This window comes from Phyllostomus hastatus, unplaced genomic scaffold (genome assembly GCF_019186645.2).
Source record: "Phyllostomus hastatus isolate PE091 unplaced genomic scaffold, TTU_PhHast_1.1 phas_contig_305, whole genome shotgun sequence".
Lineage (NCBI taxonomy): Eukaryota > Metazoa > Chordata > Mammalia > Chiroptera > Phyllostomidae > Phyllostomus > Phyllostomus hastatus.
The window spans coordinates 38,265-59,667 of record NW_025333846.1 but is presented as its reverse complement, the minus strand read 5'-3'; the positions used below and the strand labels follow the sequence as shown (position 1 = coordinate 59,667).

The 21,403-nt window shown below is 46.9% G+C and overlaps 1 pseudogene; it reads right to left on the bottom strand.

Moving 5' to 3' along the window:
- Positions 1–660: 660 nt before the first annotated feature.
- The window catches only part of LOC123819334, a 37,526-nt pseudogene continuing 16,783 nt past the window's right edge, over positions 661–21,403 (bottom strand).

Below are 21,403 nucleotides of genomic sequence, written 5' to 3'. Positions count from 1 at the left end.
AGTAACAACACATACAGAACTTTCTGTAGCCTTTGGCTTTGTCACGGCAGATTTTGGAAGTCACAGGGATGGGATCCCCAGGTACCACTGGGCATTATAGGACCAAGCTGATGGTTTTCCTTTTGGAACAGGGAAGGGCTTATCCTACAGCCCAAGAGGGACAGACATGTCATAAATTATCACCCTCTCACAAAGGCAAAGTGGTTGATCTCTTTCAGGATGTGAAACCATTTGTTACTATTATGTTCACTTTTCAAAAAAAGGAACCAGATTGTCCTCTCTCCTTTTTGGCCAGTGGTGACCAGACCTGACCTGCACTGTGGTCCCTTAGTTCATTCCCCAGGCAGACCACCGAAGTTCCCTCTGGGTGTGTGACCACCAGAAGCTGCTGCTAGAACATGGAAATGTGCTTTGGGAACTCCTAGAAATTACTCAGGTAGGATTCCCCAGGAAGGAAGGGATAGATGTGCACTGCTGTTATTCATACAATAAAGGGAGCTCATTTGTAACCAGGAAATCTTGGAAGGTGCCAGAAACCATCTTGACATTTTACCAAAAAGTGAAATTCTTCCCTGTGCTCTTAGAAGAAGTATCAGTGGTTTTTCCTAAGGTAAAAGATTTCCAGTTTTGCACAGATACGAAAGAATAGAAAAGGTTTATTATAGTAACACTAAGGAAACAACTCAGGGGGTAGGGAGCAGTGTGCAGATCACCCTCCCAGCAGGGAGTCATCAAGGTGCAGGGTGATGGCGGTGCGGTGGCATCGTTTGGTTTCCCAAGCAAAAGAGAGAACTAGTTATTTGGCAACGTGCTCTCATTGAGGCTGGTCAAAGCACTTCTATAGGAACATCTGAATACTCTGAACATTCTTGAATCCATGTCCTTTGCCCTTTCTGTCATTGCCTTTGCTGAGTTCTGAGTCATCCATTTTTCAAACAGCTCTTTGTCCTTCAGGGGGCCGATAATAAGGAACAATTTCAGTCCACATGTTAGAATGTAATGCAACAAATTCATGTTAATGAAGAAGGAATTCTATAAGCATGTCTATCTATAGATTACTAACCATATGGGTAAAATAAACACAGAGGTCTTACAGGCAAAAATAAAAAGTGGAAGCCACAGGTAGAGATTCTCTGCCCACCTAGAAAGAATCTGGAGGAGAAATAGTTACTAAGGATAAGTAGAGCAGGCCCGGGCTCACCCACTTTGGTCTCCTGCATTCCTTTGCTGTGTGTCTGAGACAAAGTTCAGAAGATAGGAAGCATCCATACTTTTCCCTGAATTTTTACAGTTTGAGAATGTGTCCCTCCTGGGTTAACTCAATCAACTGTCAACAGTGAACTTTCCCACCCTCCCTAGTCCTGAGAGCCTGAGGGACAGAAACAGGGAGCTCTGACTAAGGGGGAATGAATGATATAGGGAGGGGGCAGCCAAAATTCACAGGAAATACACATAGATTTTCAATGAGCTAAATTTTACTTGAACAATAAACGTAAAAAAGGCCCAGCAAACATCAATATTTGCACGAGGCTGTGAAGTATATTACTCACACTCTCAACTTCACCCCTGGCATTTTCCTGCCTGGAAACATAGTGCTTTCCCTGTCTGCCAACACCTGCTCCATTTCTGCCTTTCTCCTTTCCTGCTCCAGGCTATCCTCCAGGTTTCTGATTTTCTCCTCATACTCCTCTCTTATCCACTTCTTCTCCCTCTCCAGCTCAGCTCTGCACTCCTCTTGTACCACTCGTATCTGTTTCTTAGTCTCCTCCTCAGACCTTTGGTACATCTCATTAGTGTAGAATCCTGCCTCGTTCTCCGTCACCATGCACTGGACCAGGTCCAGCAGCTGTGCCCTCGGGGCCTCCTGCTCAGCCCCTGTTGCCTTATTGTTGAACAAACAGTGGCGATCCTTGAAATCTTTCCTCAGATCCTGAATGAATTCTGGGGCTTCCTTTATGTAATCACAGAAGTCCACATTGTCCAACTCATCCTTTGGGGTGAATAAGAGAATCATGAATCTCCTAGCTGTGGCACCAAACATCATCAGCAACTTCTCCATGGCCTCTTGTTCTTCCTTTGTGTAGCGGCCCAGTGGGACCCCCCAGGAGCAGTGCATGAGGCCCCGGGGATGTCAGGAGGATGCAACGAGCAATCTCCTTTTGTGTGTCAGCATCCGGCACCTCGGTGTCCAAAAGTCCAGGTGTGTCCACGACTACCCTTTCTCTCCCAGTCCAGGTGTTACTCCCTTTCTCACAGACCTTGGTGACAGATTTTTCTATGATGCTAGAATGAAACACTTTCTTCCCAAAGATGCTGTTCCTGTGGCACTTTTTCTGGCTCCGGTCTTACCCACTAAGACTAGTCTCAGTTGTGACTCTCTGGGGTCTTGGTTTCCAAGCCCTGGGACAGCAGGAAACAAAAACCACAGTGTGAGGATTGACCTCCAGCATTCCTCCTGCAGGCCCCATACCTAGTAGTGCCCGTCTCTGTTGCCTGCTTATGTCCTGTCCTGTGATCAACCCCTCCACTCACAGGAGCTCTGAGGAAGCCCTGGGTCCCAGATTCCTACAGCAGGACTTCGCGAATCCTGAGCATGTCTCCAGAGTTCCTTGGGCTGCTCACTCTGACCCTTGACAGCTTAGGGCCCACGAAGGAGGGCATTCTAGGGTGTAAATGAGAACTCTGAGCCACTGTATGTGCTGTCCCTCCTAAGCCAAGGCAGGAAGTGACACAAAAGCTGACTATGGGACATCACAGTGGAAGATCCCTTCACCCCTCATCATAGTCACAAGGGATCTTTTCTTCTTCCCATGAAGAAACCAGGGAGGCAGGTAATTCAGGGTCTCCATGCTTGCAGGGTGAGAAGGGCACCTGGGCAGAAAGGAGTATCCCTTTATATGTCACATACACAGCTCTCTTGTTAGGGACTGTGACCCACAGAAACACAAAACACCTTACTTAAAATTATGACTGTACCAAAACATCGCAGGGTCAATTCCCAGCCAGAGCACATGCCTGGGTTGCAGGCTACGGCCCCCAGCAACCACACATTGATGTTTCTCTCTCTCTCTCTCTCTCTCTCTCTCTCTCTCTCTCTCTCTCTCTCTCTCCCTCCTTTCCCTCTCTAAAAATAAATAAATAAAATATTTAAAATAAATAAATAAAATCTTTAAAAAATTATGACTGTGTGTAGAAATATAATGACATTTTCCTGTTTTAAATTAACATGTTGAACTTAGAACCAGAAAGTATAGACAGTTCTCTGGAGTTAATGTAAAAGCCCTTCACACTTAAATAATGATAAAACAGCATCAATAACAACTCATACAGGTTTGTACCAGTAGAATTACACTTTCTTAGGCTCCATTGGTTAGGCCTTATGTGCTTCATGGGAAAGCTGCATATTAAAGACAGAACACCATAGCCTACTAACTGCAGGATGTTTTCAAAGTGACCATCCCTCAGTTAAACACCAAATCATCTGCTTAGCTGTTTCCGCATTTCCCTTTAGTAAACCTCTGTTTCTCTTTAATGTGCCTTATCTAGGAAGGCTTCAGGATTTGGTGAGCACAGCCCAGGACCATGCAAGGCAAGGGACAAGCACATTGAGCGCCTGTCTCTCTGACAAAGAAGACACTCCAGCACGGCCCTTGAGTGAGACTGTCGCCTGCAGGAAGACCCTGTATCACACACAGCCATTGTCTCTGCTCAGAGTCCATGCCCAAGGGTCAAAAGGATGACGTTAGAGACACGAGTACTGACTGAATTTCCCTTTCAGAGATATCATCGCCGTCACCCATGTCCTCAGACCAAAAGTCTAGGAATCTCCCTTGATTCCTCTCTTCCCTTTGCTTTCCAGATCCAAGCCACTAGAATGTTCTCTTGCCTTCATCCACAACCTGACCACTTCTCTCCAGGTAGAAGACCATCATACCAGACCAACCTACATCAACATCCATGCCTCAGCTGTCCCCTGACTGGCCTCTTTATGTCCAGTATGCCCCATTCTGCCTGTTCTGTAACTGGAATGATTTTTCAAAATACCTAGCAATTAGAAGATAGATTTGGCAGAACCCCCATCTCTGGCTTCCACAAGATCAGTAGTGATTCCCCATCTTCCACACACTCTATGGGGAACCTATAGCTCATCCGGCGAGTAGCCAAACCTTCCCTGGGGGCGAGTTTCCCACGTTTGATAACCAGCATCCTGGGATGAGAGAAGTAAGTTTCCAGAAGCTGAGTACATGGGACACAGGATGGCTACCAACAAGGGGAATGTGGGTAGGAGTTCAGATCACTGTGCCATTAGCATCACAGTGGAAGACTCCACCTAGGGACACCCTGAGGGTGTCAGCTGTCACCACACAAGAAGTGGGAAGATCCTGGGAGGTGAAACAAAAGGGCAGCACAGGCCAGCTCCACCCTGGAGCAGTTTGCCAATGCTGAGGGCACACAGCGATCTATGTGACAGAGTGCTGCTGTGGCCACGGACTGTTCCCATTGGGACATGAGCCTCCTGGGATGTGGATCTGCAGCCCTGCTTATAAAGACTGAGTCCATTCCCCACAGCTTGAAACCAGGTGGGCTGGGTGACTCATTCTGGACAATAGAGTAGTAGGTGTGTGATGCCAGCATGGGTCTTAAATGTGTGGATGTGCGGAGCTGGCTGTGTCCTTCTGACCCACAGAGCCCTGCAGCTGCCTTGGGAAGAGGCTGGACTTGCCTACTGGGTAATGAGGGACACAGGCCCACTTAGGCCTGTCACCCTGGCCTGCCAAAGATCTTGCTGACTAGCAGACACATCCATGAAAATTGGGATTGAGGACTGGGATTGAGACATGTCTAATCCCAAATTATCCAGTTGCTGGATCTTGAGAGAATCATGCTAGATGAAATAAGTCACATGAAAAAAAAAAAAACAAACAGCCATATGATTCCACTCGCATGTGGGATATAAAATAGGAAGCCTCAGGTGAAAAATACAAAACAAATTCATTGACACAGACAACAAAATGATGTTTACCAGAAGGAAAACAGAAAGGGGGAAGTGGAACAGGGTCAACAAGGTCAAATGCGTGGTGATGGGAGGAGGTAAGGCTTTGGGTAAGTACCCCCAAAACATCTATGAGTATACAGGTGATGGATGATAGGATTGTACACGTGAACCTTAAATAGTGTTATTAACCACTCTCACCCTGATACATTTAATCTAAAAAAGAAAAGATTATCCAGTTATGCACCGAACTACCACTTACAACTAGGTGCATGAGCCAGTCTGCCTGAGAGGGGCCCAGCTGACTCAGACCATGGAATTGCCGACAAAATGATTGATGTTTCTAGGCCACTACATTGTGGTGTGGTTTGCAAACCACCATGAATTCAACGGATGCAGTTACTTTCTATAGACAAGGGCATAAAAGGGGGTTTATGTGAGAAATGGAGTGAGCCAGCCTGTGGAATTTGTTGGTTACAGTGAGGCCACCAGGAGCAGGGACCACAGAGACTTGAATAAATTCTCCTTTGCTCTCACGTTCCTCCTTCCCACCCTCACGGGGACTGAAGAGAGGGGCAGAGAAAGTGCAGAGAGGCTAGAGTGGGCCCTCTTGATGTGTGCACATGTTAGGAAATAGGGGACAAGAACCCTCATCAAGCCTGGATCACTCAGGACACTGTAACCTCTCTTCCTCTGAGTGGTGATGCCACATGAGGAGGGGCCAGGGTGGAGGGTCAATGGGAAAGAAAGAGCAGAGTCGATAATGACAAAATGAGAAATGGGGTTGGAGGTATTTGGATCTTGCTCAGCTGGGGACTGGCAGACAGGACAGGAGAGCCCCCACCAGGTCCCTTCCTTCAGCCTGGCCTGGGGAGCCCAAGTCCCCTCTCACCATGGCTGGTCCCGGGTTTGCTGATGCTGAAACTCGAGCTGTGCAATGGAGCTGCCATTGTCGTGTGAGTTCCTGTGGGTAAGAAACACAACTCATTTCAGGGAAATGGAGAGTAACTGCAAACCGAACCTCCTGCAGCCAGCAGCCCCTTCTTCCCCTAGACTGGCTACTTGATTTCTCCTCCTTCCCAGCACTTCTGCTCCACTCCCCTGGTCAGTCTCCTTTTTGCTTCCTGCTCTTCCTCTGCAAAAACATACAGGCTTCAGGTGCCTCCTCAGCCTGACTTCCAAGTGCCCTTCCTGGGTCACCTCAGTAACCTGTTGCTCTGACCACCATTTGAACTTTATCTGTAGCTTAGACCCTCCACAGAGGTCTGAACTTTCATAGCCCACTCAGCCTGTCCACTGGGCAAGTTCATGGGTATCTCACATAGAACTATCCACAGGAAACCCTTGACCTCCATGCTCTCCAGCCAGTGCTGCCTTCAGGTCATGGGATCATCCAGTTCCTCACCAACTCCCCACACCCTCACTTCTGGTTCAGCAGATGGCCTCAGCCTTTTAGCCTGGGGCTCCTGTGGAGTCGTGGGGTCACCTACAGCTCCTCTCTCCTCACGTTTGCTCATCTGTCCCACGCACTTGACCTCCAAAACATGCAGAAGTCCCTGCTTCCTCCTTCAGGCTGATCCAGGCCACTAGGACTGGTTTCCCTGTCACACTCCTGACTGATTCTCTTATCCTCAGTCCCTTTTCACCCTGATAATTTTAAAAAAACTCAACACAGTTTTTAACTAAAACCTGTTTTTTTTTCTCCAGTGCCTCTCTCCCCAACACTGTCCCCACCCACAGTACAGCTGTGCTGAGGTCCCCTCACTATTGGCTTTCCTAGAGCTCCCAGGGGGCCCCATGGAGCAGAGATTTCTGTCGGAAGTTCTGCATCTGCTCTCTCTACTCTGCCCTGGTCAGTTGGAAGCTTCGTGATGCGGGAATCTCCAGGAGGGTGTCCAGTCCAGTATTCCCTTGTGACCTGGGACAAGCACATTACTGGACACAGAGTTTTTCACAACACATATTGTTAAATAAGTAAATTGATCAAAACTCCCTCTGCTTGTTGATTCCCTCTAACCTTGATGTTCAGCTACATCTGAGAAAAAGGTGACCCTTTCCTTATTCATCAATGCTCACTGTCACAGGACCATGGTATTTTATTGTAAATATTTTGTCGCCTCGCTGCCTACACAGGTTTGGCACTGGGGAGAGCTGTCCAAGAAGTGGGAGTGCAGGGGACTTTGCCTGGGACAGGCTGAAAATGCCAGTTGGGAAGGGCAGACTCCTCTGATAGGAGCCTTCGAATACACACTTGAAACACTGTCAGAAAGACAGACATTCTGTGTGAAGAAAGGCCTGTGTGTCTTCATGCCTTAAGGCTGGAGAATAGAAAAGCCCTTCTTGTAACTTGAGAAGAGGAATCCCAGTATTTTGCAAATCAGCTTTGGCCACAAGGGGCTGTTGGCTCTGGGTGTGGGAGCCCCGCCTCTGACACCTCCCAGCGCTTCCCACCCACCAGCTGCCCCAGAGCCAACTCTGCCACTCACCTGGCTCTGTCCTGAAAAGCTTCAAGTTTATTGATAATTTCCATTAAGTGGTGAAGTGCATCACTTATTTGTACAAATATCCCCTGAGCAGCTTACCAGTAAGAATGGCTAATGTGCAGGGCTCAGCTTTTATAGCAGATCACAGCCCAAAGTCAGTCAATAGGGACAAGAAACAGAAAGCAAGGAGAAATCTGCACTGGGAGCAAGTTTGATGGGAGGTTTAACTGGGATCCCCGGGGGAGGGGACTCTGACGCTCCACATCCCACATTTCCCTGCTGCTCCCCCCTACACATACACAATCACCCATGTTTCTTTACCTGCAAAATCTGCGTCCTGCTCCTGTCTGTGACTTTGAAGTCTGAGCTGAGTGAGGACAGGAAGGACAAGGAGGAGGAGGAGGAAGTGAGGGCAGGAGCTGTCCAAACTGGCTCCTGTAAGAGGGCTCTGCACAGAAAGGCTCTCATTTCAAATTGGAGGAGAGTCCTGGCTGTTTCCCCTCAGTTCCTTGCAGTGTTTTCTGGGACACCAAAAGCTGGAAGTTTCAGTGCCTGGTCGAGGCACATACTTAGATGGCAAGTTCTATTCTTGATCACAGGGGCAGTAAATTGATGTTTCTCTCACATGGATATTTTTCTCTATCTAGCTTTCTCTCTCTCTCTCTAAAAAAATCAATGAAAACATAACCTTGAGTGCAGATTTAAATAAGTAGGTCAAAAATTAAATAAATTGAAGGAGTGACAAAGATCTTCCCAGACAAGAAAAAGGTAAAGGAGTTCATCACCACCAAACCACAGTTACAAGAAATCTAAAAGGACTTATTTAAGAAGAAAGAATTGAAAAAAGAAGCTCTTACAAATACTCAAATGTGATAAACATGTACTCATCTACAATCACTGTAAATGTAAATGGACTAAGTGCTCCAGCTAAAGACATGGGGCAGCTGAATGGACAAGAAAACAAGACCTATACACACTCTGTCCACAAGAGACCCACATCAGGACAGAAGGCGCACAGAGACAGAAAGTGGAGGGTAGAGGAAGATGTTTCATGCAAATGAAAGAAAGAAAGTTAAAAATAGCTGGACTGGTCGGCATGTCTGGGTTGGATGGAGCATCTCCTGGAGCGGAGGATTGTGGGTTCCACCCACAGTGGGGTGAATGCTGTAAGGGATTGATCAATGCTTCTCTCTTTTCTTAATGTTTCCCTTCTTCTTTCTGTAAAAACAATAAACACAAATGTCCTCAGGTGATGATTTAAAAAATTAAAGACAGAACTACCATATGATCCAGCATTTCTTCTGGGTATGTAGCTACAGAAAACAAAAATCTCTGCAGTGTGACTTACAATAGCCAAGAACAGGAAGGAACCAAAGATCCATATATGGAGGAATGGAAGAGGAAAAAGTGATGAATGCAGAATAGTGTTGAGCAATAAAATGCCCCAAATATTTCCATTTGCAATGACATAGATGGATCTCAAGGGCATTTGTTAAGAGAAATTAAGTCAGACTGAGAAACACAGATATTTTATGATCTCCTATGTGGGATATAAAAGAAACAAACAAATGAAAAACCCAAGCTCAAAGATCCAGAGAATGGATTAGTGATTCTCCGAGGTGAGGTGATGAAAATGGTTTCAGGGAATCAAAAGGAAATATAAAATAAAATATAAGATAAACTGAACACACAGTGTAACATGTGAACATGTATTCAAGGTAATGGGAAATACCCAAACTTGTTAGAAAAATGTTTACAAAACCGAATATTAAATCTACTAAACAAGTAATGAATTTTACTTTACATAAACTAGAATTTAATGAAGGTGGGAAATTGCACATCCTTAGGTATGTTGGACGTGATCAGGAGACTCAGTGGTGGGAGGCCGATGGTAAAACAGGCTGCAGGTTGTCACACGGGCTCGTATCAGTGCCTTTTACATGTGAGTTTGTACCTGTTCCTGTCTAGAGACGGAGTCCATGCATCACAGATGTTCATAATTCCCACCCAAGGACATTTCATTGATTTTAGAGAGAGAGAGAGAGAGAGAGAGAGAGAGAGAGAGAGAGAGAGAGAGATCACTGTGACAGTGTTATGGAAAAGACAACTCAGACGGCCTGGGAGTTTACGAAGTGGAGTGTATTCAGCCATGCGGACCAGAGGAGATAAATTCCAAATTCTGGGCAGCCAGCTTAGGCTGGGGCTTCCTTATATGCTTGTTACACAGGCAGAAGGAGGAGGAAGAAGGCAGCTGCTGAAAGCAAGCAGAAAGTGAAAGTTAGCATACGACCTTGAGACAACTGCTTATCTGGAAAAGGCTGCTGTCTGGGAACCGCTGCTGGTCAGCTCCTACCTAAGAATGGCTACTGCTCAGCTATGTCCTATCACAATCCCCCCTTTGATGCTAGAAGGTGTTTTTTTTCCTTAGCATCACTATGTACCTGGCTATATGGCTGAGGTGCTGGGGAGGATTACAACTGCTGATACTGGTGTTCGTACCGCTGGAGAGCTAACACTTTGGCAGCTGCCCTGCGAGTCACCGTGGCCTCCAGGTGTTGGACCAAGGTCCAGAGGATGCAGGGTCCCATATGCCTGACACCTCTGGGGCTGGTATCCTATGGTCCTGGATATTACTCCAGTCCAGTGTACTTTCCCTCCCCAAGTGCAGAGGGATTGCTGTGGCTGAACGCAACCCAATGGCATGTCAGTGGAGGAGCTGAAAGCTGACCCTGGGAAATAGTAAGAGACCACTCTACCACTGAGCATAATCCTATGCCTGGGGGTATTACATTTGTAGGCTGGGGCTGAGACAGGGGCCGCATTTGTTAAGCAAAGCATACAATAAACCCAAATGCAGAGACCAAACAGAGATAAACTATTCCTAGGGCGATCTGCTCCTCAGGATTCCATTGCACAGGGGCCACAGTAACTAGTCCAATCCCCAGTACTCCTGCAAAGGTGCCAATCAAAGTCAGGTACCCTGCAGAACAACGGTCCATTCCTTGGTGTCTTCTTTACTGGCTGGAATCCTCCGGAGCCTCAGCGTGGGTAGTCTAAGTGCAGGCCTAGTCCTCGGGTCCTCAGGATCTGCTGCTCTTTTGGCCTGGCTATAGTGGATCCAAGGGGTGATCCCTGCAACCTAAGCAATGCTGGCAGCAGCAAGTCCATCCAGGGCAGTCCAGTTTCCTGGTAAAATTTAGCTAAGGTTTCTTTAAGAGTCCAGTTCATCCACTCTACCTTCCCCTCAGAACTCTGGGGTTGATAGGCAGTGTGTAGTTTCCACACGATGTTCAGAAGCTTGGCTGTTTCTTGGACAATTTGTGAGACAAAGGCCGGCCTGTTGTCACTTCCAATGGTCAGAGGCAATCCACACCTTGGGATGACCTCTCTCAGGAGGGCTCAGGTGACTTCCCGGCTTTTCTCCGTCTTGGTGGGGAAAGCCTCAACCCATCCAGAGAAGGTGCACACAATTACCAGGAGGTATTTTAACCTTCGGCTAGGCTTGTCTTCAGTAAAGTCTATTTGCAGGTCTTCAAAGGGTTGTCTGCCAGTGTGCTGTATCCCTGGCCTCATCTCCGGGAGCCCGGTGGCGTTGTTCTGAGCACATGTTATGCATTCTGCTGAGGTGGAAGCACAAAGTGCTGCCAGGTTGGGGAAATAGAAATACCTCTTCAGCAGATGTTCTATGAAGGTCTTGCCCATGTGGGTGAGGGCATGGCACTGCTTTACTAGATTGCTGGCTTGCCCTTGTGGAATATATATTCTCCCATCTGGCAGTCTCCACTATTCCGCAGTCATCCACTACTGCATACCCGGCGACTCTCCTGCCCTCAACCATATAGATGCTCCCATCCGTGCAGTAGGTGACATCAGGTCAGGCAAGGGGCGGGACTCGGAGGTTTAGCTGGTTGGTGTGGACCTCTTCAGTTACTTCGAGACAGTCATGGTCTGGCTCCCCAAATTCTGCCAGTAAGTAGGTGGCCGGATTGACTCATTTCACGGTCTTAACATGCACCCTCGGGTTTTCTTGAAGGATGCCCTGGTACTGAGTCAGCCACTTATGCCCCTGCCCAGCTAGGAGGCTATTCACTGCTTGTGGTACGTGAAGACTGACTTCTTTGCCTAGAGTTAACTTGCCTTCCTCTTACAAGAGGGTCACGGTAGCAGCGACTGCCCTCAACCAAGGCGGCCAGCCGGTGGCGACGTGGTCCAACTGCTTAGACAGGTAAGCCACCAGGTGTTGCCATGGTCCGACAGGCTGGGTCAGGACCCAAGGGCTTCCTTGTCTCTCTTGTGGGTATACAGTTCAAAAGGCCGCCCCAGATCTGGCAGTCTAAGGGCAGGAACATCACTGAGGCACCCCTTGATATCTTGGAAGGCTATCTCTTCATTTCCTCCCCATTCTAGGGGCTTAGTGTCCAGACCCTTCAAAGCCTGGTAGAGGGGCCGAGTTTCACAGCAGCAGGGTGCAGGCTGGCTTTTTCTCAGGAGAATGAGCATTTTTCTCAGAAATCAGACGGGTTTCTGGAGGGTGTTGGCAACTCTGCCATTTTCCATCCGCGCCCCTGATCACACTGGGAGTACTTCTGACAAGCCTGGTTGCTGAGCTCTGTGCCTGGCGACACTGCTGGAGCCCCGAGGGAGCTCACAGGCCACTGGGGCAGGCAAACCCAATGGAGCACCATAAAAGGCCATGACTGAGGACTGCATGGACGGCTGTGGGGGCACTTCAGATACACAGCACGCACCCTCTGCAACTCGACATGAAGAGTAGGAGTGTGTTCAGGATGTGCTTCAGGTGTTCTTTCCTTAATTCAGCCAGGCGCTTCAGCAGTGTGTGCGTTCCCTCCCAGCACTGTTCCTGGGATGGGGCCACCAGGAGGAGGTCGTCCATGTACTGCACAATCATCAGGTCTGGTTCCCCCTCACTGAGGGGCTTCAGGTCTCTTGCTAAGGCTTTCCCAAATAGTGTTGGGGAGTTCGTAAACCCCTGGGGCAGTCTATTCCAGGCCAGCTGAGTCTTGACCACTGTGTGCAGATCTTTCCATTTGAAGGCAAAAATGGGTTGGCTGGAAGGTGCCACAGGAATACAGAAAAAGGCATCCTTCAGATCAAGGAAGGTAAACCACGTTGCCGCTGGGGAAAACTGGCTCAGGAGCACGTACAGGTTCAGGATGACAAGGTGGAGGGTGACGGCTGCTTCGTTGATGGCCTGAAGATCCTGGATGGGCCGGTACCTGCACCCGTCCAGCTGCCATCATGGGTCTGGGCAGGTGTGGCCCCATATCATGGAGACAATCTTCTCTGAGCTCCCACGCAGGTGCTATAACTTGGGGGACCTGCCTCCCAGTCTCATCTTGGGTGGGGGGAGCCTTTTTTTTAACTCCCTGGCCCACAGCATGGCCACAGCTATTCAGCATATCTAAGAGACCAACTGAAGGCTATAGGTACAGCAAATGACTATGCCATGGGTTACCTGTAAAGCGGTTGCTGTACAGAACAGCCCTGCATGTTCTTGCTCCATGTGTCCCTTCCCCCAACTCACACCTGTGGGGGAAGGGGTGAAGACATCTTAAAATCTCCTGGACGCCTTGAGTTCTGGACCCCATTTTAAATGCCCATTTGGGGTCCCCCGCTCTTGGCTGCACCCTGTAACAATCTTTCATTTCAGATATACACCCACTATAAATTCTTTTAAAGGACAATGGACAAAGTTCTCATCTTCTTGTAACTACTCTCAGCTGGACATGGACATCGTTCTACCTACCCTTGGGTCAGGGGTGCCCTGAAAGGGGGGTGTGTGCAGCACGGAGGGAGTCCTTCCTGTAAGGGGAAGGACCTTGCAGAATCCTGGTCAGTTGGCTGTCACCAGAAAGTCGCAGGCTTGGTGTCCAAAGACTGGCATTACTGGACCGTTGGCATCCTGGTCATATTCTGGAGATGACAGATTTGGAAAGAGTTGCAAGGCTCAATTAAATCATAACCACTAAATGACAAAGGCAGGAACTTAAGTAAAGAATGGCTTATCTGGAGGAAGGTGTACAAGGCATGCTACACATGTCCAAAACTCTTGTGGCCCATTATACTTCACTCGGACTGAGGGGAATATATTAGGATTTCCCTCCTTTCAGATATCTGAACCCTTCCTGTCCAAGCCATCAAGACAGAAGAGGGAAAATCAATTCTAAAGTGAAGCCCACAGATCGCCTGCACCACTCACTAACCCAACTACTTAGTTCAGCCAAACTGTTGAGTTTCAGGGCGCGATGATAAAAAATGGGCTCCTCAAGTGAGGCCTATATTGCAACCAAACACTGAGGTAGTGAAGTCATAGGCATACACCCTATGAAAACAGAAGAACACACAGGTTAATTCACACAATAGTCCCCAAACCAGTCTCTGTGCCTGTGAGACAGTCTTTTGGGAAGACGTTCAGTTGCGAGGTCTTTCCTGCAATGACACTCAGCAATGGCGATTTGACAGGTCCTCTGTACCTGTAGACTGTGCATCTTTGATGATATTACAAAACCAGTTCCAACTTTCAAATGAAAACAAACTTTCAAGACAGTTAGCTGCGCCATTCTGATATCCAATATTGAGTATTGTGATTTTCCTTGAACCACAATTTTTCTCCTTAAGATCACCCTCACTGTTACTAAAGGGACTACTTTGAGTCCCACTTTTAATTTTGACTCTTCATTTGCATAAACACACCAAGAGCAGCCTGGATCACTTATGATCTTTACGTCTGCTTTGCTGGAACTCATACAGGGAACCTTTAGACTGACTTCTCAGACCGCCCCTCAGGGCACAGAAACAGAGCTACACATCCGCCATCTGGCTTCGCCTGTTCCAGTTGTTTCACTCAAATCCTTGAGGCTTCCATTGTGCCCACAGGTTCCTTTCTGGCCATCTTTCATGAAAGCAACCTTCGTTCCTTCCCTGGAAAGACTGCCATGAACTGCACAACCAACTAAAGTACTAAGCTTTTCTCGTGGGCTTATGCTAGCTTTGCAAGTCGATCCCAGTTTCTCAGGGCTTTCTGGTGATGAGCAGAACCCATACATGCCTCCTTCAGGCGTGACATTCCAGTCAAAGTCTCGGTTAACAAAACCTCTATTAGCGACTGGTCTTATTGGTTTTATGCAAAGAAACCTCATGTCACCACTCACTCCTTCTGAATGCCAAAGTCTGGAGAGATCAGGTAGGGAGAAAAATACAAAGCGTGAGGGAAAATCCTTTCCCTTCTGATATCCACTGGGCTTCTGAAAACCTTCACTTCCAGACATTCTGCAACATTCACAAACCCTGCATTCTTTCTTTCATACATCTTCTGATATCCACCAAGACTGCATCTCTATGCCTGATACCATCAATTACTAACTAACACCACATAATTTCTTCTTAAAACTTTTACTTTTCCATTTATTTTTGCAGTTTCCCACCAACCTTCTTGATTTGTATATTTTATATTTTATAATTTACTTTCCTACAGAATGTGAAGTTTCAACCTTCCCTGGAATCCTCAATTTCCTTTTTAGAGCAGGTACAGAGCAAAATCCAAACCACAGAGTTCCAGAACAATACACAGGTAGGGGCATTCTCTTGCACCAATATGTCCATCAGTGCCTCACAGAGACATGCTCCTTCACGCCCAGCCTCTGGGCAGAAACATGCTCTTTTGCCTCTGGCTGAAGCACTCATCAGCCCCAAATGACCTTTCCTGGGTCCTGAGTGGCAAAGGCATTCTCCCCGACTGGTTACAGGTGACCTTAAACAGGTCTTCAAGTACAGAGGGTTTCTGATCAGAAACAACACCAATGTTAGAAATTTGCTCTGTTCCCACAAAACCAGAAAACAAGTAGTTGAGGTTTCCTTTACTCCAGGCTTAAAACTTTTACATTCTTTATACATAATTGTACTCATTCAGATTTAACCATCATTCTCTTTTAATCCTGGTTCCTTTCCCACACTGGGAAGGACTGTACTTAAACTCAGTACTTAAACTCAGTATGTGGCAGCCAAAAGTCCTTGGCACTACAGGTACCTTCCACTAAAATTCCCTAGATTTGCAGGGACATCCTGCAGTTTTCTGAAGCTCGGACCCTGCAAACACCCTATAGATGAGACTGTCAGCCTTGGACCTCAGTTCACGTCCTTCAGAGCCAGAGCCATTCTTATCAGAACCAGTTACACAGGGAACCAGACTGATGTGGTGCCTACACAGCAGCAGCACACAGCCCATAATCTGAAGAGAGCCCTTAGCCTGGCACCTTGCCCAGTTCCAAGATGGAGGGCCTCTCACGTGACCCATCGTCCAAGATGACGACAACCATGCACGCTCCACCCTCCATGGTGCGGCACTCAAGTGGCTCATGCTCCATTTTACCCAAAATGGTGGCACACCCACATGGCTTGCTGTCCGATCTCCAACATACATGCCATCTATTACTGTGGCAGAACACCCCCGCCCCCTAATGAATTCTCCTCATTGGCGCTGACAGACAAGGGAAGGGACGCTCAGGTTGCCTGCCTGGCCTGCCCCCTCTCGGGGTACTTAGGTCCGTCTTAGCTAAGGCTGCCCATGTAGAATTCAGGTTCAACTCCCAGCCATTATGCCGTATGACAGACCGAGGAACCGCAGGTTAGGGCTCACTCACGCTCCGTAGGCTTCCACCCGTGGAGCAACAAACACAGTCATTCACACAAACACACCGAGTTTATTACGTTCCCACCTGCCCGAACTGTGGGAACCCTGCCTGGGACTTCTTGCCTGAAGGGTGATCAGTCCCTCCTTCTACCACGTTGGTGGGCCTGGTCTCGAGCTCCTGGTCCCTGGGGCACTTACCAGATTGACCCCTTCCCAGATTCCACCAGTCCACACCCCACCAGCCTGGGTCTAAGAGCGGTCCAGGGGCTGAGCCTACGGAGCCCAGGATGCTCAGGACCCAAAATCACCAGGGCATGTGCGCCTCCCTATCACCACCGGGCCCCACCAGCCACCCCACGGCCACCTTCACTGGAGCCGACAGCCTGCTCGTGCGAGTCGTTTCCCCATCAGGGAACCAAAATGTTATGGAAAAGATGACTCCAACGGCCTCAGAGTTTACAAAGTGGAGTTTATTCAGGCCTGTGGACCCAGAGGAGATAAATTTCAAACTCTGGGCACCGAGCTTAAGCTGGGGCTTCATTGTATGCTTGTTACACAGGCAGAAAAAGGAGGAGAAGGCAGCTGAAAGCAAGCAGAAAGTGAAAGTTAGCATACAACCTTCAGACAACTGCTTATCTGGGAAAGGCTGTTGTCTGGCAATGGCTGCCGGTCAGCTCCTACCTAAGAATGGCTACTGCTGAGCTATGTCCTGTCACAAGAGAGAGATTCCCGATGCTCACCTCCCGTATGCTGCAGAACCAGAAATGGACCCACAACTCTCTGGGGCACAGGATGGCCCTCCTACCAACTGAGGTACCCAGACCGGGTTGTTGTTCTTTTTTCTCAATTGATTGATTGAGGGAGAGAGGGAGAGAGGCAGAGACAGAGACAGAGAAACATCAATTGGGTGTTCCATTTACTTATACATCTCCTATGTTACCGGACCAGAGGTAGAAACTGCAGCTCAGCGCACAGGGAACGTGCTCCAGCCAGCTGAGCTCCCCGGGGACTATTTCTGCACCTCTCCAAGCTCAAAGCCTCAAAGGCTTTGCAGTTGTGGTCTCAACAAGTTTCGGTCTTGTAAACATTTCCTGTTTTCTCACAATTTGATATCTTTTCCAACACAAGTCTCACCTTCTCATGCACATGAACAGGTCTGCACCACTGCAGTGGAAATTACATGGTGAAGAGACCACAAAACTGTCTTCACAACCATCACACCCCAGCCCCAGGAAGCCTGGGGTTGGCCACCACTCTCAGCCCATTTCTCAGGGTCTTCTCCCAGACTTAGGAGTCTGAGCCTCAATGATGAGAGGTCTCAACCCATCTCTGGAAGGCAGACAGAGATGAGGATGAACTGGGGTGACCATCCAGACACCCTATAAGAGTGGCTGAGGCTGAAGTGGCCACAGGGGCTGACCTGAGAGCCCCAGGTGAACTCAGGAACAGCCTACAGGCCAACCCCCACTCCTGACATTCAGGAAGCTGATGTAAGGATTTGATCTCAAACAGGAAAAACACCCAGGGAAAGCAGATGTCTGAAACAGACACGGAAGGGACACAGATAACGAAACAATTACCCCTATCAGAGCCAAGAGCTCAGGAAACCTATGGAAAGACACCTAACCAAACAAACGAAAAACAAACTTTCCCATCAGGTATCGAGGTTATTAACGATTCCTCTGAAGTCAACTAAAAATAGTGGAAAATATTACCTATATTTTCTCAAAAGGATGCAAGAACTGTCAAGAAAAGGAGCTTGCTCAGACATGGGGCCTAGGGAAGGGGAAACCCAGATCCATAAGGGAAGGACAGCAGCCCTTGGCCACTCTGAGGATATTCACCAACTGGGGGAACTTCGACTGTGCCTCTCCAACCCCACTGACATGGAGCCAAAGGCAAGGGGGATTCAACAGGGTCTCACAGGGAACTCTGACCATAAGTCCCAAAAGGCTAACCCCTCAAAAATGTCACTGAGCTATACCTGGTGGGTGCAGGGAGAGTTGAAAAAGAAAAGGCCATGGTGCACTGCAAACAGGCAGAGGATGCTTTTAGAGAGAAAACAGAAGGGAAGACCTCAGAGGAAATCTTTAAAGCTGCGGTGGTGAAGCTGAGGAAACACACCAACCCAAAAATCAGACCATCCAACAAATCTGGAAGAGGATCATAAAGAAGGATTCACACTTTGACACAGAAGACGAAGCTGTAGGACATCAGTGCAAAGAGAATTTCTCAAAGGAGCCAGAAAGACAGACCCATGACCTTCCAGGAGGAGATGCTCAAACTTCACTCACCCTGCCCAGTAACAGAGCAGCCGGAAACAGTGCCAGCAGACCTGCAATGAGCAGAGAGAAGATGACATTTGACTCAGAGCTCCACACTCAGGGGACAGCTGTCAGGAGTCAGGGCAACACACGTGCTTTTCAGACAACGAAGGAGAGCTCCTGCCCCCAGAATGGCCTCACTGGAGGGATTTCTACAGAATGTTCTCAAAACGAGTGGAAAGCAATCCCATCAGTGACTCAGAGGGGAAAACAAAAACTAAGTCTAAATTAATACGAAGAGTGAAAAATAATAGAAACAGCCTCTAGATTCAAAAAGAAAAACATTGAATAAAATACACAGTGAAATTGAGATTAGGATGGATGATGGTAATATAATTAAAATGTCCAAGGTAATTTGTTGCATAAAAGGAAGATAAAAGGATAGATTAACTTCAGACCTTGATCAGTTAATAGTATGTTTTATATTCACTGGGCAGGTACTAAAATGTGAGGAAAAGTGTGTATCACTTCCAAACTAGTAGAGAAAATCATAGACTGTGAAAAAAATTCCAAATAATTAAAATTCAATAGAGTGAATAAAAGTGAAATATGGAACAGGTTGGACAAGTAGAAGGCAAGAAATAAAAATTTTATATGTGGCATCATAGCTTGGACATTATAATTATGAGACATGAGCCAAAGGATTCAGTTAAAAAGCACGTATACACACATTTTTGCAGTGGATCACAACAGTAATTTGCATCTAAAGCATATAACCAGACAAAGGTTGAGAACAGAATGTTAGGCAAATATAGCAATCTAATTCTAAACCAACTAGAAGAAAGTACCCAACAAACTGGCTTTCCATTCCATTTTTTTGACAGCACGTTATGTTCCAGACATCGTTTTAGGAACTTGGATATATCAACAAATAATTGCAGTTAAAGATTCTTGGTTCGGATTTTCCAGTGTTCCTCAAAGGGCCAGAAAATAAACAATAAGGAATAAATGTGTAAAGTATAAAATGTATGACATATTCATCTGTGTTAGAAGAACAACAGAGAGTATAGTAAGACAGGTGAGGAGTGCAGGTGGCAGGTGCAACCTCAGCAGTGTGGTGGGAGCACAGCCACAGAGCCCTGCGCACCAGGTCAGACACGGCTTTACATTTCCACCTGCTGCACACGGAGTCCTCACTTTGTAAGGCGAGTGATTCAGTCACAGAGAAAATGGGCAAACCTGCACTTACCATGACAGGTGCAAAACAAATTTCTCAGTCCTCACTAGAGCAGGCAAATAAAAATGTGATATGGAAGCAGAAGACTGAAGCAACCAGATTAACGGACTTCACCTCATGCACATGTGTAGACACTTCCTCAAATTCAGTCCCTTTTTTTCAAAGAGATGGGAAACACTGACCAATGCTGGTCTCAAGGAAAGCTTTGAAACTGTATAGTATTGAACTAACAGAGGGCACATTTCCTGACTTCAACGTAATTAAAAGGTAAATAATAAAATACCATATGTTTGTCAATTGGAGGACACAGTTCTATTTTTATGTATTTACTTATGGCCTCTGCCATCACAGATGTCCCAATTTTCCCCTCCTCCCATGCCCACACTCCCTCAGGCAATTCCTGGGTCAAATAACCCATGGATCAAATCAGACCCAGTAATCAAAGTTGAGAAATGTTTAGAACAAGACCATAATTGAACGCTGTACTTTCAAGTTTATGAGATGCGGCTACACAGTGATCACACACTCAATTCTAGCTTTAAGTGTATTTTTCAGGAACACGTACAGTAAGTTGCAGGACACAAAGTCAGTGTACAAAGATTTCCTGTGTTCCTACAAATAAACAATGAAATTTCAGGAAAAAATTTAACATACCAAATTCCCTTCTAATTGAAGAAAAAAGAAATATGTAGGAATAAACACCAAATTGCATGTGAAGGACGTATATAGTAGTCCCTCAATAGATCACGGCTCACCTATTGCAGCTTCACTGTATCGCAGGCTTTTTAAAAAAATATACATCTAAATTTGTTTCATGGAATTTTGGCTATATCACAGGATTTTGCTCTATATACATATTTATGAAATATTTATGAGAGTAATTACCTTTCCTAAAATATTTAAAACAGTATAAAAATATAAAAAACATTAATTCAAGCATGTTAAAAGAATATTAAATGGAAATAAAATACAGTATGTATTTCATCAGCAGATGAATACCGTACTGTACACAATACAAATGCAGTACACCACTACCACTTGCAAAAGTTTGCCAATGTGAGATTGTACAAGGCACACTGATGGCTGACGGAATGGAAGGCGACCAACCACAGCACTGTGTTCTGTATCCTGGGCGCTGATTGGCTCAGTGACTGTAGCATCAGTCTCTTTGCTCTCCCACACTGTGTGCATAAGTTCAGAGTCTCTCCTTGTCACTTCACATTGACATCTGATCCCTGTGTGTAGTGTTGCTCTGTGGTGGTGTGTTTTTGTGGAATTTTCGTAAAAGTTTGAATTTATTTCAAGCCCTATGATGCCACCCAAATGTTCTGCGCCTTCTAAGGCTTCTGGCACTGAACCCAAGAGCCAGAGGAATATGCTTACCATCAAAGAAAAGGTGGAACTTATCACATGTTAAAGGAAGGCAAAAGCTACGCAGCTGCAGGACGCCCTTACGGGATCAATGAATCTGCTGTTGGCTACATAAAGAAAGGCGAGAAGAATATTTGGTCTACAGCAACAATGACTTTTACCAGGACCAGAAAGAGGATGGTGACTTCCTGCAATAAGGCCATAGGGAGGATGGAGTCTGCATTGGCCCTGTGGATGAATGACTGCAGGAAGAAGAATATCTCACTGGATACCAACACCATCTGGACGAAGGCCAAGAAACTTTATGATATTTTTTAGGAAAGCAAGAACGTTCACGACGGTGATGAGGATGAAGACCAGGAAGACAATGCAGAAGCAGGACCGTCCAGTGCTGCTCCCACCAGA